Source organism: Cyanistes caeruleus, chromosome 5 (assembly GCF_971803275.1).
Source record: "Cyanistes caeruleus chromosome 5, bCyaCae1.hap1.1, whole genome shotgun sequence".
Taxonomy (NCBI): Eukaryota; Metazoa; Chordata; class Aves; order Passeriformes; family Paridae; genus Cyanistes; species Cyanistes caeruleus.
In genome coordinates this window covers 45,205,074-45,221,942 of record NC_141705.1, presented here as the reverse complement: position 1 = coordinate 45,221,942, position 16,869 = coordinate 45,205,074, and the positions used below count along the sequence as shown (strand labels likewise).

The 16,869-nt window shown below is 43.0% G+C and overlaps 1 protein-coding gene across 5 annotated transcripts in view; it reads right to left on the bottom strand.

Moving 5' to 3' along the window:
- SLC20A2 (solute carrier family 20 member 2) overlaps positions 1 to 16,735 on the bottom strand; it is a 57,207-nt gene extending 40,472 nt beyond the window's left edge. For 2 of the 5 annotated variants that reach the window (XM_086891645.1, XM_086891647.1), the window contains exon 1: positions 16,553 to 16,652. The gene's annotated coding sequence lies outside the window, so the exon portion shown is untranslated. Of the gene's footprint in view, positions 1 to 16,552 lie in introns of all 5 variants that reach the window. The other 3 variants (XM_086891643.1, XM_086891644.1, XM_086891646.1) reach the window with 3 other exon arrangements.
- Positions 16,736 to 16,869: the final 134 nt, after the last annotated feature.

The window sequence follows — 16,869 nt, the reverse complement described above, 5'->3', positions numbered from 1 at the left end:
AATATCTTCAAAGTTTTTGTTCTGCTAAATCAGCATTGTGGACTTCAGGCATGGGAAAATTCAAGCCAAGATAGGTTGACCATTAAAAAAGAGTTATAATTTGGGACACCACTAGAGAAGCAAGCAAAGGAAAATTTATAAGACCGCAGAATAAATTACGAGGATCGGTTTTTGGAAATGGCAGCTCCAGTTTGGTTCCCATCAAATCAAATATTTGTATAAATGATAAATTACAATCTCGATCAGTTATCATAATTTGGTTTTAATTGTGATTTATTTTTTTTTGTGTAAATCCACAGCTGGCAGATCCTCGTTTGATTCAACAAACTCATGCTAGGCAGATTTATATTCAGGCTTAAATAATGTAATAGGACAAGCCAATTTAAATATTTAATTTTAAACCCCCTTTGTTTTCCATTTCTGCATCAGCTATTTTCTGAAAGATGCCCAGGTTCTCATTTCCCAGTGACCACTAAAACAAAGTTAATTTTGCAACTTAGTGTAACTTTTATATCAAATGTAACTGGCCTTTTTTGCCGTTCAGGTTGGAAGGCTACATATGTAAATGATTACTCATATTTTAAAACAGATACATTTCGAGTAGAAAATAATGGGGGACGAGTATAATTTTCTAACATAAAAAATGATAAGAATTGGAACCTGGATGCCTGTAAAATGCATTTTTACATACAGAAATACAATAAAAACATCCAAAATGTTTTGTTGTTGTTCCAGTTACATTATGCCAGCTTTAATAAGGTTACTGACCAGCCACAGAAACTTCTGGGTTCTCAGGTACCTGCTGGTACTCTAAAACTGGGTGCCATAAGCACCTGGAACTGGGGACCCTGCCCCTGCCTGGGAGCCCTTATTCCCCCTCAATCTATAAGCAAAGAAAATAAAATTAATGAGGAGGAATTAAGATGGGTGGCAGACGGCAGCCCATCGTAGCTCGAAGAAACCCAGCTTTTGTGATACCCTCTTATTTCTGGTATTGAAGGCCCCCATGGCCATCTCCACCATGGGGACCTTGAAGCAGGACACCACATGCCAATCATTATCTGGAAATCAGCCCTGAGGTCCTTGAGACTAAGATTTAACACTGCTCTACCAAACGCAGCACCTCTTCCTGGTGCTCTGGTACTTCTGTTATGCTCAGTGAATACCAACAAAACTCTGAGCGTCTGCACTGCAGAGAGCTGCAAACACAGTTTAAGTTAAAAAGAGCCAATAAAAGCACATCTGCTTTAGCACATTGGATAGCAAGCTCCAAAACATTCTATCAGGATAATCTCCAAAAGAGATGCACCCATGTTTGGCTGCAAGAAAAACCATCTCAAGGACTCTCTGGAAAGTTTAATGCAGTAGACATAAAAATTAAGAAGTCATTTAGCATTCAGGGATGGAGAAACTCTGCTCTAAGGAATCAAACCCTTTGGATGGGCTTTCTTGATGGCTCTGAACTCTGTCACCCAGTCATCCAAAGGTTTTTTTCTCCAGCGAGTTTGCGGGCTCTCAAAGAGGACATCCCACCCCAGTTAGGGGACTTCCACTCCCAGTGGTCGAGGTGAATTAGCTGTGCTTGCACAGGCATACATGGAGAGCTGCCATGTTACAGCATGTGACTCTGCTTGAGATCACACTTGTCTACTGAGTGAGCCAGCCCTGGGAAATGAAAGGGAGGAACCCACAAGTGGAATTGCTGGAGGCCAAGGCTGGCGCAGAGGATGACACAGGCTCCGGGTGCTGTGTGGCCTGGGAGAGCCACACTGACTCCAACCCCTACCACAGCACAAGCCCATGTCAAGCCAGGAGGAGTTCAAAGGCAGCAAAGTGATTCTGAAGGGGCAAGACTTTGGCCAGGACTGATTCAAGCACTGCCCCAGTTAATGCTGGGGACTGGACTTGGATGGCCTGTGATTCCAGCCAATTGACCAGAGACTAGAGCATACCCATGCCCATACTACGACCAAGGAAAAGGATGAGCTGCTGTTGTGAGCTACCCTGAGCTTAATCTTCCCCTCCCCAGACCCATATTCAAAAAAAACAATCAGCATGGGCACAGTACTATAAAAGCCCTGGCTACTGCTGACAGCCCAAGGAGCATTATCCTGAAATACTAACAGACCTGTACTGACTTTACACAGAACATAAAAACTGCCCATGAAACACTCCTGTGGCAATCCAAAAATATGCATTTTGCAAATTCAGAGGTTCATGCAAAGATGCCCTTGGTGAAAAGCCAGAGTGTGGTTGCCAAAAGTCAACAATGCAAATTTTTCAGATAAAGGAAACCTGACACTTCCAGCCCCAGATTGCCTGCCATTTCCATTTCAGTTTGGGTTTCAGAGAACAACCACTGTGGAGCCTTCTGTTTGAGCCAGAAGAGAAGGCTGGAGCTCCCTTGAGTCCAGCAACCCTCTCTCTTCAAACAGAACTAGAGTGAGTGAGTAGATATCAACATGCCAAACCACACCGGCTGGCTCTCGCTGCCAACCTCCAAAATCAGTGTGGCCCACAGGACAGAAGACCACGCACTGCTGAAATGAGCTAGCTGAATGTCAAAAGGAGGAAAGGACCAGGGGTATAATCAAAGAGGAGGGACAGTGACATAGAGGTGTCAACCAGGGTTATGGGGGGTAAATGGAAGAAGATGAGGCCAGTACACTCTGGCAATGGAAATTTTGCTGGTTTGTTGTTTTGGGTTTTTTTTTCCCTATGAGCATTGCAGTAATAGAGATATAAAGGGGAAAACAGCAATGAAAGCTGTGACCTTGGCTTCATTTCACAGGAATGGGAGCCAAATATTACACCAGGAGGCTGGTGATCATGCTCATGCTGCCTGGCGACCATGCAAAGCATGGCATCTGCCAATTAATAGGTCTGTTTCCCCCTCAGAGCCCAATAGCTGCTGATCTCTGTTCTTGAGTCCATGTAATAGTCCATATCTGTCTCCTGCAGCCTTTGCTGCTAGAGGCATGAGAAACATGATGGTGAAGCAAATACCTTGAGTTCCACCTACCAGGCAGCATTAACATCCTGGTAGCTTCACTGTAGGTTGACAACATTACTGAAGCAAAGAAGTGGCCAGCAGACTTGTTACATGGGCTAGAGATTAAATCACTGTCAATGCCAAAGAGTGTCCCACAGCTGGGTTCTTGGCTTAGCAAACCCCCAAGATGTCTTGCTAAGGGTGTGTGGTCATAGGAAGCAGGTGGAGGAAAGTCAGGCTTTATCTCTCATGGAAGGCTGGGGACCAAACCCAGTGGTCCAGCACCAATGTCCAGGTGGAGCACAAAGAGTCTTCCTAAAGGTTTGGGCAAGGTAACAGGACACATGGACTGAGGAGCATATTCATCTTCCAAAAGAGCTTGAACAGCTCAAATTTTGTCTGCTTGACACAATGTCTGTTGGGAACAGGAAGTTATTAGGCAGCAGAATGTATTTGAGTACCTGGCACCAGCAAACAGGGCAGGTGGCTACCGTGCCTCATCCTCAGGAAATGATGTTCCTAGCTAAGCCACAAGGATGAGAGCGACGCATTTCAGCAGCCCGATGGCAGTTCTCCGGAGGAGAAGAGATAGTATGGATGCTGCTGAGAGGTCAAGAATGGCAAAGGGGATTCCATGAGGAACCCTCCCTTCTTCCCCTGCCTTCTGGTGTGAGAATCAGAGCTAGTCATGCCAGGATCCTGTTATGCCCACCATGGCTCAAGCTGGGACTTCTCTAGACTATGCACCTCCCTCTCAGAAAATGACCAACCCAACAATGGGAGTGGCACAGCACCGACACAGACCTCTCCACTCCACACCAGCACTGTGAGAAGAGCCACACCACTCCAAGGAAAAGTGCAAATTCCAGAATTAGCTGAAAAAATCAAGCAGAAAAGGAGAAAATAACCCCAAAAAATAAATAAAATTAAGTCTGTGAGAGCCACGCATGACAATCACACCGTGTCGAGAGTTCCCTGAAATATGGAAGAACATGCAGAGCACAATTCTTGCAAGACCTGGAAGGGACCATGGTCTACTCCTGTTGTACTGATAAGGCAAATTTACCCACTATTATCCATAAAACAAACTAGCAAGTAGATTATCATTTAAATAAAAAATACTGAATACAAAAAGAATATAAATATTTTTTTTTTTCCTTTAAGGAAGTAATCAAGGTATCTATAATTAATAAAACAATGGCTTCTTGTCACCAAGACCTTCAGAAGTCATATAAATAATTTCCTCTTCCATCTCTTCTACACATAAATTAAAAAGGGGAAAATTAATTATGCCATTTCTTCAACTATCAATCTGTTTCTCCACTTTGAATTAAGCAGATATTTAATTAAATCAAATTAATAAAATTATGTGAGGAGAAGACTTGCTCTGAAACAGTGAAATACATTACTCCCAAAATGGGCTTAATATTTCAATCAACACTATCTCCAAGCGTTTAACCAGATATCTTTCACAATTTGATTTTGTCTTTAAAACTTTATCAGACGTGAAGATATCTTAATCACTTAATTTAATCCTAATAACTAAATAGATTACAATAAATTTGGGCTATATTACAAATTTGTTTCTTTCAAATCTGAAGTATTATGGTTTTACGAGAAAAAGAATCCTTTTCAGTTCTAAAAATTTCTCAATAAAGAAAAAAGTATTTTCCATTCTCTAAAGTAATCCAGAACCTGGACTGTATTGTTCACTAATGTACTTTCCATCTGGGGTATGCTGGTGCACTAATTAAATGTGAAATTTAGGCATGCAGAAGACCATTCTCTATCTACATTAAAACACTATCATCAATCACTGAAAAATCAATTCAAAATTTGAAAACAATTACAAACTGATCCACTGGCTACTCAAATCCTGGGATTCTATTTTGACTGAAATTCTCTGAGGTTTATTCAGATAACAGAGTAATTGCACAAACTCAAATGCACAGTTCTCCATCGATAAAGTCTTCCACAAGAACATGCAGGAACCCACACTGAGTGTGTCTCATGGGCAAACACCATGAAAGGAGTAATGCTGGGAGAAACACTAGGTGAACACAGAGGTACAGGTAACATGAAGAAAACAAATGTGCAGATTTACTTGTTCCAGTCAACAACAGTAGCTAAAGTTTATTGATTTCAGTTTCAGCAGCTAATAATCCATGAAAACATTCTTATAGATACAGACAATACTATCCCATATTCAAATTTCTATCAAAGTAATAAAATAGGCTAGGATTTTCTCACAGTCATTGCAATTTACTTATCAATTAGTACAATAAAACCTATTTTAAAATGCAAATATTATAAAGTGCAAATAGTTTTTGTATCCCATTGTGATGTAGCAGTTCGATTATATGGAAATATCTAAGTAAAGAGACTGAAAAAATATAACGGTTAGCTACAAAAATAGCTGGACACATTCTTAGCCACTGTCTCTCAACTGTTCCCCTTATATCCACTGTAAAACTATTTCCAACACACTAATCACATCTATTTGGAATAAACTAAAATTATATGATTTCAAACTATTTTCATTAAAAAAACAGTCCTTTAACAACTGCTTTTACTCTTCCATCTAATTATATACTCTTAAAGGCCAAATATTCAGGCAGTATACAAAAATAACCATAGCCTTTTATTAAGGATAAGACACCAGATAGGAGTTCATAAGAAAAATAAAGATGTTCTTAGCCTGCCTCTACCAGAAATACTTTTCAATACAGGAAAATACATTTACTTTTAAAATTTTAAATACATATACGTCAAAGTCTTAATAATTTTGTATCAGAGACTTACTACAATCAAGTCTGCTCACAGCATCATTAAGTTGTTGGACTGCATGGCTAGCATTTCCTTCGAGATAACTTCACAGAACAGCCAAGATGTTCAAAAAACTATCTCTCCAAAAAGCTCTCTCCTAACTCAATACTAAGTAACCTGCACTTATAACCCCACAACCCTGGCAAGGAATCTTATCTAGAACATTTTTCTGACCAACAGTCAGATAGAAAAGATAAAATTGATTAATATTTGATTCTGACGTCTGTCTAAGGACACCGTAAGAACAATACATTATAAGGTTACTCAAATTAGAGGGCTAGCACTACTTTTTTTTTCTTTTACCTATGCACCTGTCGTCATACTTTCTATGCAAAGGCTGTTTATTAAATGTAAGCAAAACCCCTAACTACCTATTCTGTAATGGCCTGAGCTTTTCCATATTCAATGTATGTTTCAACAAAAAAACACCCGAATTGATTGCAAGTACAAAGCAGCAGCTATCTCATCCACAAATAAAAACTACAGAGAAGTTCTGCTCTTCCTAAAACAAGCTTGAAGCCATGATTATATTAAAGACACAGATGTGAGGGGATTTTTCAACTTCCAAACAGACATGCAAACAAAGTATTACAGTTCAGGGGTGCAGGTAAATGAATAAGCAAGAAAACTACGTGACGTCTGTGCAGCGTCCTCTCAAATCCTGCAATCCCTTCTAGAAAGTCTGGGTCTACATCTCCCTCTTCTTTACTCATGTTCTTCTCGCATGGCTTGGTCTCAGAAACTTTCCATGCCTGTAACGGAAACTTGAGCCAACTTCTTAAATGTATGATTTCTTCATCTCCACTCATCATCCACTTCTGTTTCTGAGAAGCTCCTCATCATGACACCTGTATCTCAAGAAGCAAAACAGGAAACATCACAGGGATGAAGCAATGAAAGATGAATAATAATATGCCTCTGTGTCTTTAATAAAATCCCAACTTTCATTCAAGTTCCTTTTAGGAAATCAGAGTTCCTTTCACAAGTGCAAAGCTTACAAACCTAGTTTGGCAAAACACCGCATGCCAAAAATGGGGTAACCAATGCAATCTCCCAATCTGCACCTCTGATCCTGACATGATAAGCAGGAGAAATCCTGTACCAGCTAGCCTTACATACTGTGGAAAATATGATCGGGTGCCAAGCTTGCAGAACTAGTCTGCAGCAGCCAGCTCAACTAAAAGAAACTGCTGACCCATCTGCTGACTTACCCGCTACTGAAAACAATGCCAGTTATCTTTACCCTGGACTCATTTGTCCAAGTAGAGCTCTAGCCCACAAGTCAGATGAAAAACAAAGATGTAAGTAAGCCTCTCCTCTCCTTTTCCCATTGCTCCCTAATCTACACAAGTTCCACAGCACACAGTTTGTGCTTTTGTACACTTATCAGGTACAAGAGAAGACAAAGCTTTCTCTGCATTACAGCAGCTTAACTACAAGGTGACAAAGGCCAAAGGTATTTTCAACCTGTCATAAAACTTGGCGTTGGGGTGGAGGGTACTCACCTATCTGTTTCTGCCATCCAAAACTTGGGATGAGGCAGGACCAAAGCCAAGAGCAGCACTGTTTAGAGTCTAACAACAAAACAGCAAAGGGATGACTCATCTGCAAAATGGAGACACAGCCGTCTTGTGTCCAAAGATGCAGCTTAAACCATCTGCCTGCCTTACAGTTTTGCCTGAATTCTGAATGAGGGGGTACAGGAGAATTATTTCTGCAGCCTCCCCAGCCACGAAGCCTTCAGGGCAGATAAGTAGACACCAAAACCATTCTGCAAGCCAGCTCTCAGTGAAACAGAAGCATGATAGCAATTTTATCTCTCCCTTTTAGGGTTAAGGCCACCCTTAAATAAACATTAGTGTCAAAGAATCTTTGTACCAGAAGCAGAGCAGACCCTACATCTTATCAGCTACCACCTAAACTTCTCAGAATTCCACATCCCATCTAAGATCCTTCTTTATTCTAAAAAAACACTTGACAGCAGCATGCTCCATATGCATAAATCAGAAAGACAGTTTAGTCCTTTCCCCAACTCCCCCCAGTGAATCCAGGCTCATTTTTGCTTTTTTACAGCAGATGTGAGGGACAGCTGTAGGGACAGAGTCCCACCAGAGCACAAAGTTTTGGCTTTGCTTCTTGCACATCACAATTGAGAAGATAACTGAGCCTTAGTCAAAGCAAGAAGCCCTCTGAGAGTGCTTTGGGCATTGCAAAAAAAACAGCTTTTAAGTAACTGGACAGAAATGTATTTGCTGTGCTGGGACTACATGTCAATGACTACATTCCCCCATTTCTGAACTCTTGATGAAGTTCTTACCCTCAAAAGTGCTTAGAAGGCAAACCATCCTGAGAGCTCATGCCCTGAATGATCATGCCTGCTACTGAGACGTGCTACTGCCTACTCAGGAAAGGTAACTATCACAGATTTCAAGAGCTTAAAAGTTTTCAAAAGCACTAAAGCTGAGGAAGCCACAAACATCCAGCTGTCAGGACATTCAGAATTATTTTATAATATATATACCATCCAATTATTTTAGACCACAGTGATTATTAATCTTTTATCGTGATGATCACTATATACAAGAGACAGAAACCATAACTTTACTGTTCCATAGGCATTATAACTCCACATTCTCCCTGAGCAGCAGAAAGTAACTGAGGACAAATTCAATCTATTATTGACAGCATCACTTGTTAATCAGATGTCTACAGTCAGCATACACACCATACAGACTACAAAACATCCAGGCTGCTCTCACTGCTCATGTAGAAAGAGAACTGCAGGAAAAGGCTAATAATTGTCAAAAAGATCTGATGCTGGCTGCCACCTGAAACAACCAAGGAATTTTCAGTTTTCTTTTGAAGAGACAATTTACTGGCAGGCTGGTACTTCTAACTTTGATCTTTCTTCCTTCCAACACCAGCAGAAGCTCAGTAACAGAAGTTCTGAAGCTTTGTAGCTCAGTAACAAAACACAGAAACCTCCCAGAATGTTAACTCAATTACAGTATTTTGGCAAGGAAGCCTTCCCCTTATACCTTGGGGAAAATCTTAAAAGATTAAACAGTGCATGTTTTAAAAGTACACACGCCTCAATTTTTGGTGTAACTCTTCATGCACCTAATCGCTTTGAGAGAAAAAATATTCTACAGTAATTTGCTTGCAAGACTGAAAGTGTTCCTTGTTTCCCAAAGAAACAATGGTTAGGCAACCACACTGATCATCCCATGCACAGAAATGTAAACTGCAAGGTCAGTTTCAACCAAATCTCATGCAAAAGCACAGAGATTACAGAGGTGCTCAATTCCTACAGCAGACTTGCAAAGTAAGCAACCAAGGCAGCCCCCTGAGCAACACTTCTGGTTCTCAAACAGAAGGGAGACAGCATGTTTTGATTAAATATACCCAAGAACTAACTACAAGGCAGTGAGAAGCTGCTCAGGCACTGTGCTGTTGGGAAAATCAGGGAAGCTAACAGCACTGCTGTGTAATGGAAAGAGAGAAAGAAGGAAAGATGTGTAAGGAATTGCAGTGCCACCAAAATCAAGAAAGCTGCAGGAAAGTCTTATCTTCACTAGTTCAGCTGCTCACAAAGCTACCTTTGAATCTGTGGAGCAACACAGCAATGCCTTATGAGCCCATCACATCTTCCATCTCTATGTGGGCTGATACTGACATGTCAGCAGGCAATCCTCAGGATTCATTAAAGGCACTTGGACAACAGCTGTCCTTTTTCACCAATGGGAATCTGGAAAAGCAGACATACACTGCAGCACAGGTTGCCCCAGAAAAACCTAAAAGAAAGAAACAATATGCTTCTCAAACCCTTTCAACAAGATCCTACCCAGGCAGAGTAAGCTAAGCACTGGCACGACAGGTCAGACTGCTGGTGCATTTGTTTGAGAATCCTGCCTCCTGTGATCAGGACCAGACGCTTCAGAAGGTGGAACAGCTCAGGTAGTGAACAATGAGGTAATTCCCCCAAAAGGGAAATTCCTTCCTGACCTCATCAATTAGCATGAAGGTTTATGTGCTTAATTTATTTTTAATCCTATTTACAGCAACTCTGGACATTGTCATTATATATTTAAATGCCCAAGTCTGCTTGGAATCTGACTAAACTTTTGCCCTTGCTAATATTGTGTGGTGTATTTATGCCTTATGTCATTTAAATATCCCTTTGTTCCTGCATTATGGGAACTATCATAGCCATTAACCACCTCTGTTCCCCTTCCAAGAGCTTCACCACAAACTTCCACACCACACTATGCCCTGCGACAGGACAGGAGCACAATCTGAGGATCTTTAAGGCAACAACCGAGCAACTTCTACCAGATACCTAGCAACATTTCTTTAAGCTACATTTCTGGGATCTGCAGGAAATTTGGCACTTCCACCAAGATTTCAGCAGGCCCTACCCTCTTCTAGATCTTGCAAGCTCACTTTTATGATGTTTTCCACTCCAGGGCTGGCACCCTTATAAAGCAAGATGTTTTACTCTATGTTGTGCACTTTGAACCCCCACCTTCAAGATTCTGATAAATTTACTTAGAACAGACTATGAGCATACTATGCTCAGCTTTTTAAGTGTTGTACAGGAACCTCTGTGAATGAAGAACTGCCCTCTCATCTCCATGCTTGAATGAAGAAAAACAGGGCCCAACCATGCAACACCAATCCCATCTTGCTCTAGGCTGATGTTCTTGTGGGCTGCAGGTTCACCTGTGCAATAACTTTAGCCTATGTTGCTATTTTTATTTTTATTTGCTTATGGATGAGCTCATAGCACATTCATCATGATTATTATGCCAAGTACTTATTAAAGCTCCAGTGCTCTCTGCTGTTTCTGCTCATACAATGTGTGCAACATGCATCAAGGTATAAAGCCACACCTTCATTCAACAAAAGTTTGGTGGGAAAAAAAGTATATCTATGGTAGGAGCAGACAAGAAGGGAGACTCCTAAAACACACTTGACATTCTGGATCCTCTTGTCTCCCCAAAACACAGTCCTGCTTTCAATCATTACGTGGGCTGCATTTTCTTCTCCAAGCCTTTGAAGCTGAAACTTTGGACTCCACACCACAGGTTCTCAGTCCGAAAATCTTCAGGAAATAAAGAGACAAAGGCTGGTATCTCATGGGAAGATGGCCTCCCAAGGAGATGACAGAGTTTTTACAGCATCTGTGAGAAATACCACATAGTCATCACTGTTTCACCACAAATGCTGTGATTACGGGCTTGGAACTGGAGAGTTATGGTAAGAGAATACTTCTTTGCCTCAACCAAAATGAAAATTACACCATTTCATCTCTCTTTGGAACAATCTTCAGACAAGCAAGAGGGTGAGCGAAAAAGCTTGTTCCAGCTTATGGTCCAGAAACAAATGGAGTTCTTTAATGATCAAAATAGCACTAACAGAACTAGTAACAGGCATCACTTTGTCAACAGTAACCTCATTACATAATCCAAACACATGCAACATTTTTCTCTATTTGAGTATCAGAGACTGATTAGTCAATAAAGTGGCAGGTCTCCTACTGGCAGTAAAATTGTCCTTTCTTGTATTTCTCAAGGACCTCTCCATGCTGTTTAATAGTTACAGTGGCCTTAGAAACTGTTTCAGACCAAGGATCTTGACACTTTGTTTCCAAAAGGCCATAAACACTCTCTCGTTCTTCTGCCTCACATGTGTAAAGAGCTGGCTATAATGTTCTTAGGCAATGCTCGAAGAGTGGTCCAAGCCACAAGGTTCAGAGCACTGCCACACCAGCACCACCAGGACCTCTGATCAGCCAGCAAGTGGTTTGCCTTTGGCATTCCAGAATGTGCTGAGGTTGAAAGGGAAGACAATAATGATACAGAACAACTCTCCCATCAGCAGTGGCAAGAGTAATCTCAGAGGCACAGAGTGCAATGCTTTCACCACTTCAGTGTCATTACTGACGATGAAGTCGAAAAGAAGAGGTATTTTCTGTTTGTCACACACAGAAACAGACTTTGGGTAGGGAGACCTTTTTAACGGGCTCAACTAAGGTATTTTTGGTTGCTAGAAGGCTCGATCTGTTGTGACAAAATTAGCTTTAAATAAAAGTATAATACAAGCAGTACATACTTTGCCTAAAAAAACCCGCTGGCCACTTACAGATCATGTGAACTCAGTTATTTAGCTGAGCTAAAAACATCAATTATTCCGAGCCTTATCTGACTGTAGATTTGGATCTGTTTAACAACAGCACTGCCACATAACAAAACACATGACAACCCACAGGTCTTTACGAAAGCAAGGAAAAGTTCCTGCAAACAATGGTTGCTGCCATTTAACAATACAGTCACGGAGAAAAGAGGCAAGAGTGAAAAACCTGCACCTCCGCCTCTATCCTTCCGACCTTTCTCTGAAAAGAAAAAGCAACTCTTCCTCTTCTGTCAGTCCACCCTTCCTTCCACATTACAGCAAAAAGAAATGGATTGCCTTCAACTATCACTCCCTGATGTCCACCAACCAAAGCTATGGAAGATGATAATCTTACTTTTTCCCCCCCTGCAAGGTTTTCACCACCCAGCAACAGTTCTGCTCTCTTCTTTCAACCAGTGTCACAGAACCTGGCTCTATACTGCTTATCACCATGATCCAAGCAACAACAAAATAGTCATTCAAACATATCTAGTGCTCAGTGCTGGGTAAAGTTCACAGCAGCTGTTCGAGTCCCAGAAAGACATCTGAGAGAAGCGCCATAAATAACGACATCACATGGAGTCTCCCATTGCACAACCCACATACATCTTTCCTGCTCAGGAATTTACGCCTCGCACCCTACCTTGTCAGTCAAGAGCATATTACAAACCATGTTTCCAAGATGATCCACAGGATATTTTAGAAAGTAATACAGCCCTCCTTTGGCTGAGTCTTTTCAAAATACCTGTTCTACTCCATTATGAAAATGACAAATGTTGCTATTATCTTAACAAAACCATGGTCTTTCTCAGGAGCAAGCTGTAGATCCACATGTGCATTTTATACATCATGGATGTCCAAAACCAGTTCCAGCAAGTCTGACAGCCTGGAAGAAACTGAATGGGACTACTCCTTCACAGACTCAGGATCGATGTTCTTCATCAGATATGCAAACAGAAAGTATTTTTTCGGACTACAGTTTCAGTAAATCCCAAATTTGAACAGCCCCTTTGCAAGATTGATTTTACTTCTAGATTAAAATTAAACCAAATTATCTTAAAATACTCATTCCTAGGCATCTGCAAGGAGAGAAACACTTTCCAAAGCAGTGCCTAGATATAATCGAGAAAGAAGATATACAGCTATTTTATAAAAATTAAATTTTTTTTCCTGGAGTTTTGCCATAGATTGCCTTTGAGGGCTTGGTTCAGAAATTTCAAAGTTAGTTTATTGTTTTTCATATTGAGGACTAATTCCTTTTAGCAATTCTGTTAATCTTGGAGTTTGAAGTTATTTTTATTAAAGTAACGCCCAGAGTTTAGATATTCCATAAAAAGATCAGGAATTATTTTTATTAAAGTAACACCCAAAGCTTAGACATTCCTTGCAAAAATAAGGCAAAGCACCTTCATTCTTAAAAAGGTTCTTAGTCTTTTCAATGCAAACACAGATTTCACAGAGACATCTGAGCACTCCAAAGTTTTATCAGCCATTTTTTATCAGAGACTTGGGGGAAATGTAATTAAGGCAGGATTTTTCTGCCTAAAAAAATCATGAGCCTTTTGCTCCTAGCAGTACGTGTGGTATTTTTCCCCCCTCTCTTCTTGCCTTCTGTTACAGAAAAAGTAGCACTGATTTCCACTCCCTGATGTCAGATTTCTCATGAGACATTTGTGCTGGCTCGGGGCTCTCCTGCCAGCAGTCAGTACCTCTGGTCATCCTCCGTATCTCTCCCTCAGCCAGCAGGGAGTCCCCTCGACCCAGGCAATGCCAATTTCTGGTGGAGCTTGTTAGTCTACAAAAAAACTGGATCATAGCCCTTAACTCTTATGCCGCAACAGATGCAAGGCTGCAAAGTGAAGGATCTTACCTCCATTCTCGAGGGCCTGAGGCACTGAAACCTTCTGCTCTTCAGCAGCAGCTCTGTCTCAAGGACAAGATCCAGTGCTGCCTTTTGTTTGAGTGACTACGTTAATAAACAACACCCAGGTTCCTTACCATGACTAAAACACAGTTTAAGTGCTTGGACGTGAAAGGGAACGCCTTTTGATCACTACTTCTGATCTGGAGCATAAGCAACCATGACTGAAGACTTCACTTTGTCAGCAAGCCTCCTCCAACTGCTCTTGCTCTTTAGGCATAACAGGCCAAAGACATCACAGATTTAATGACACGTTTTCTAACTATGTACTGCTTCCCTGTTGAAGAAGGCACGCAATGACAATTTTCAATTTCTTTAATGCAGAAATTAGGGCTGGGGCAAAATCTTTTCAATTCCTCCGAAAGAGATGTTAAGTCTCAACATCCCCACCTTTCTCCCTGCAGCGTGTATAATTTCAGCTTGCTCAATAGCAGCGGCACTCCTGAGTTCAGGAGGACTTTAAAAGGAGCGATTAAGCTCACGGAAGTAAGCTAACATGAATAAACTGCCCAGGCAACAGGAAAACATTCCAGAGCCCTGTGCTGTCACCAGGCTTTTGGCCAATGCTGCTTAATCATATATGCAAAACATAAATTACGAAAAGATTCATCGCTGGTTAGAATATTCTCAATAATTTTGCATTGCACTGAAGAAGCTTTCCTGCAACTTGTCCTCAGACAAAAGCACTGGGATGTTCTGCCCATTTTCAGAGCCTCTACCGCCATCAGCAGTACCTAGTGGTACAGCAAAGGCTTCCTCTGTGGGTCTTCTCAATGGATCAGGTAGTCTTGGAAGGGAAGTTTGAGAGCAAGACTCAGCATCGCTCTGCTGAAATTCCTAAATCCTATGGCTGGCTATAAGGCATCAGGGCAGCTGCTGCAGGATATGTTCTCATCTGGGCTCAGCCTGCACATACCAGTTCATACTATCCGGGTATGTAACACTGGACTGAAACTCGAAATGCTCGTAGCACAGGGGAGGATATTTTCACTACAAGGCACTCAGAGTTTACGACGTCTCCTTTAAACACAGACATACTCATAGCTTAAATATTTAAGAGCCTCTTGAGCCTTGTCACAGAATTTATACAGCTCTATCCAAAAACCTTTGATCTTCTGTGCAGTGCTGAGTAAAAAACCTAGTCAGCCACATTTTGGGTTATGAGGAGAGAGATGACTTTTCCACCACTTAACAGGAGATTATAGTTTTCACATAAGATTATAGAGTCATGGTTGTAATGCCAACTGAAGACTGCATTTACAAAGATCTGATGTCCAGCAGCTCACATGGGAGACAACAGTGGTCAGATTCTCAAAAATCTTTGGAGCTATAATTGAGAGCCACTTGTTAATGATTTTCTTCGGTATCTTACAGATGTAAAGTTTTAACTGCTTAGAAAGCCTTCCCTCACATGCTTCTTGTCATCAGACAGCATTAGATCTACAAATCATAATAGCTTTTTAAACAGTATTGGGTAATCTTGAAACAGTTCCCCCTGTACAGCATTCTCAAAAATAAACGTAACTGAGGATAACTCTGGCCCAATTTTTGTTAGGTCATAAACTTTCCCCATCCAAGACATCCAAAATCCAGCATGAACAAAGTTCATCCCTATACATGCCTATAAGCCTGACTACTAAAAATGGATGAAAAAAAAAATCTATTGTCCCTCTACTCTATCTGCCTTTGCTTTTACAATCATTAATTATCAGGTAAAAATCAGTGCAGACTTCTAAGGTAAAATTTCAAAAGCTGACTGCACCTTCTGTCCCAACATATACTGGACGTCTGAAAACATAAACCCCTCTGCAGAACAGGGTATGGCTTCACTGGGACAGAACTTCCATGGCTGCACTTGCCGGGAAAACAAACCACGACCTGCCTGCCCTTCAGTCATGGCTCAAGCAGCATCCTTCGAACACCCCAGCACATGCAAAGGGCACGGGCCCTGGAGAACTTTTTGCTTGTGTTACTTCTCCTTACAAGCTTTTTGTTCTGTACAGGTAAGTTTGAGATGCTCGTGACACTGCCCCAGGTCCATGAATACAAACGAAGCCGCACGCTACTCCAGATTTCTAAGCGTTTCACGGGGCTTTCAGCTGAGCTGAGAGGCAAACCGAGACATTATTATAATCTGCAGCCCGAAAGCCGGCTGTGCGGGGTAAGCGGCAGGGCGCGGGTTCATTGTGCCGCGCTGCTCCATAGAAGCGAGCGGAGCCGCACCGGGCGGCTGCGGCGGGCAGCGGCGCCGGCCGAGATGCGCCATAGGAAAGGCTCCGTTCCCTGCCTGCCCGCCCGGGTGGGCAGGGCCGGTGGGAAGGAAGGAGGGCTCAGCTTCCCGGACAGCCACGAGCCCCCGAGCCGGGACATCGCCGCGGCGCCCGCGGCGCGAACCCGGCCACGGGACACGCGGGGAGCGCTCCCGCGGGGAACGGAGCGGAGAGCCCGCCCGGCCCGGCGGCGGCACGCAGCCCTCCCGCAGGAATGGAGCCGGACCCGGACACCCCTTCCCCGCCCCCGACCGCGCTTTCTCCTCGAGCGGCCCCTTCCCGCCTCGCCACGGCCCCCGGCGAGGCGCCCCCTCCCCTCCCCTCGGCGCGGCCGGGGCGCGGGGGCGGCGGCGGCGCGGCCCCACTCACCGCCCGGCGGGCGCCTCCGGCCTCCGAGCAGCAGCGGCGGCAGCACCGGCGGCAGCAGCGGGAGCCGGCGCGTCCCGGAGACGGAAGCGCGGGAGGAAGTGAGGTCGCGCCAAGGGGAAACGGCGCCGTTTCCGGGGGATGGAGGGGGATGCGGTCCGCGGGTTTCCTCAGCGCCCGGGGAGCTCTGCCGGGCGTGGATCTCTGTGTAAACCCCGCCGAGTGACGGGGACGCGCTGCGGAGCGGGGTCATCACACGGCCAGAGTAACGCGGGGAGGACACGGCACCGGCAGCCCCGTGGAGTGACCCCGCTGTGTTC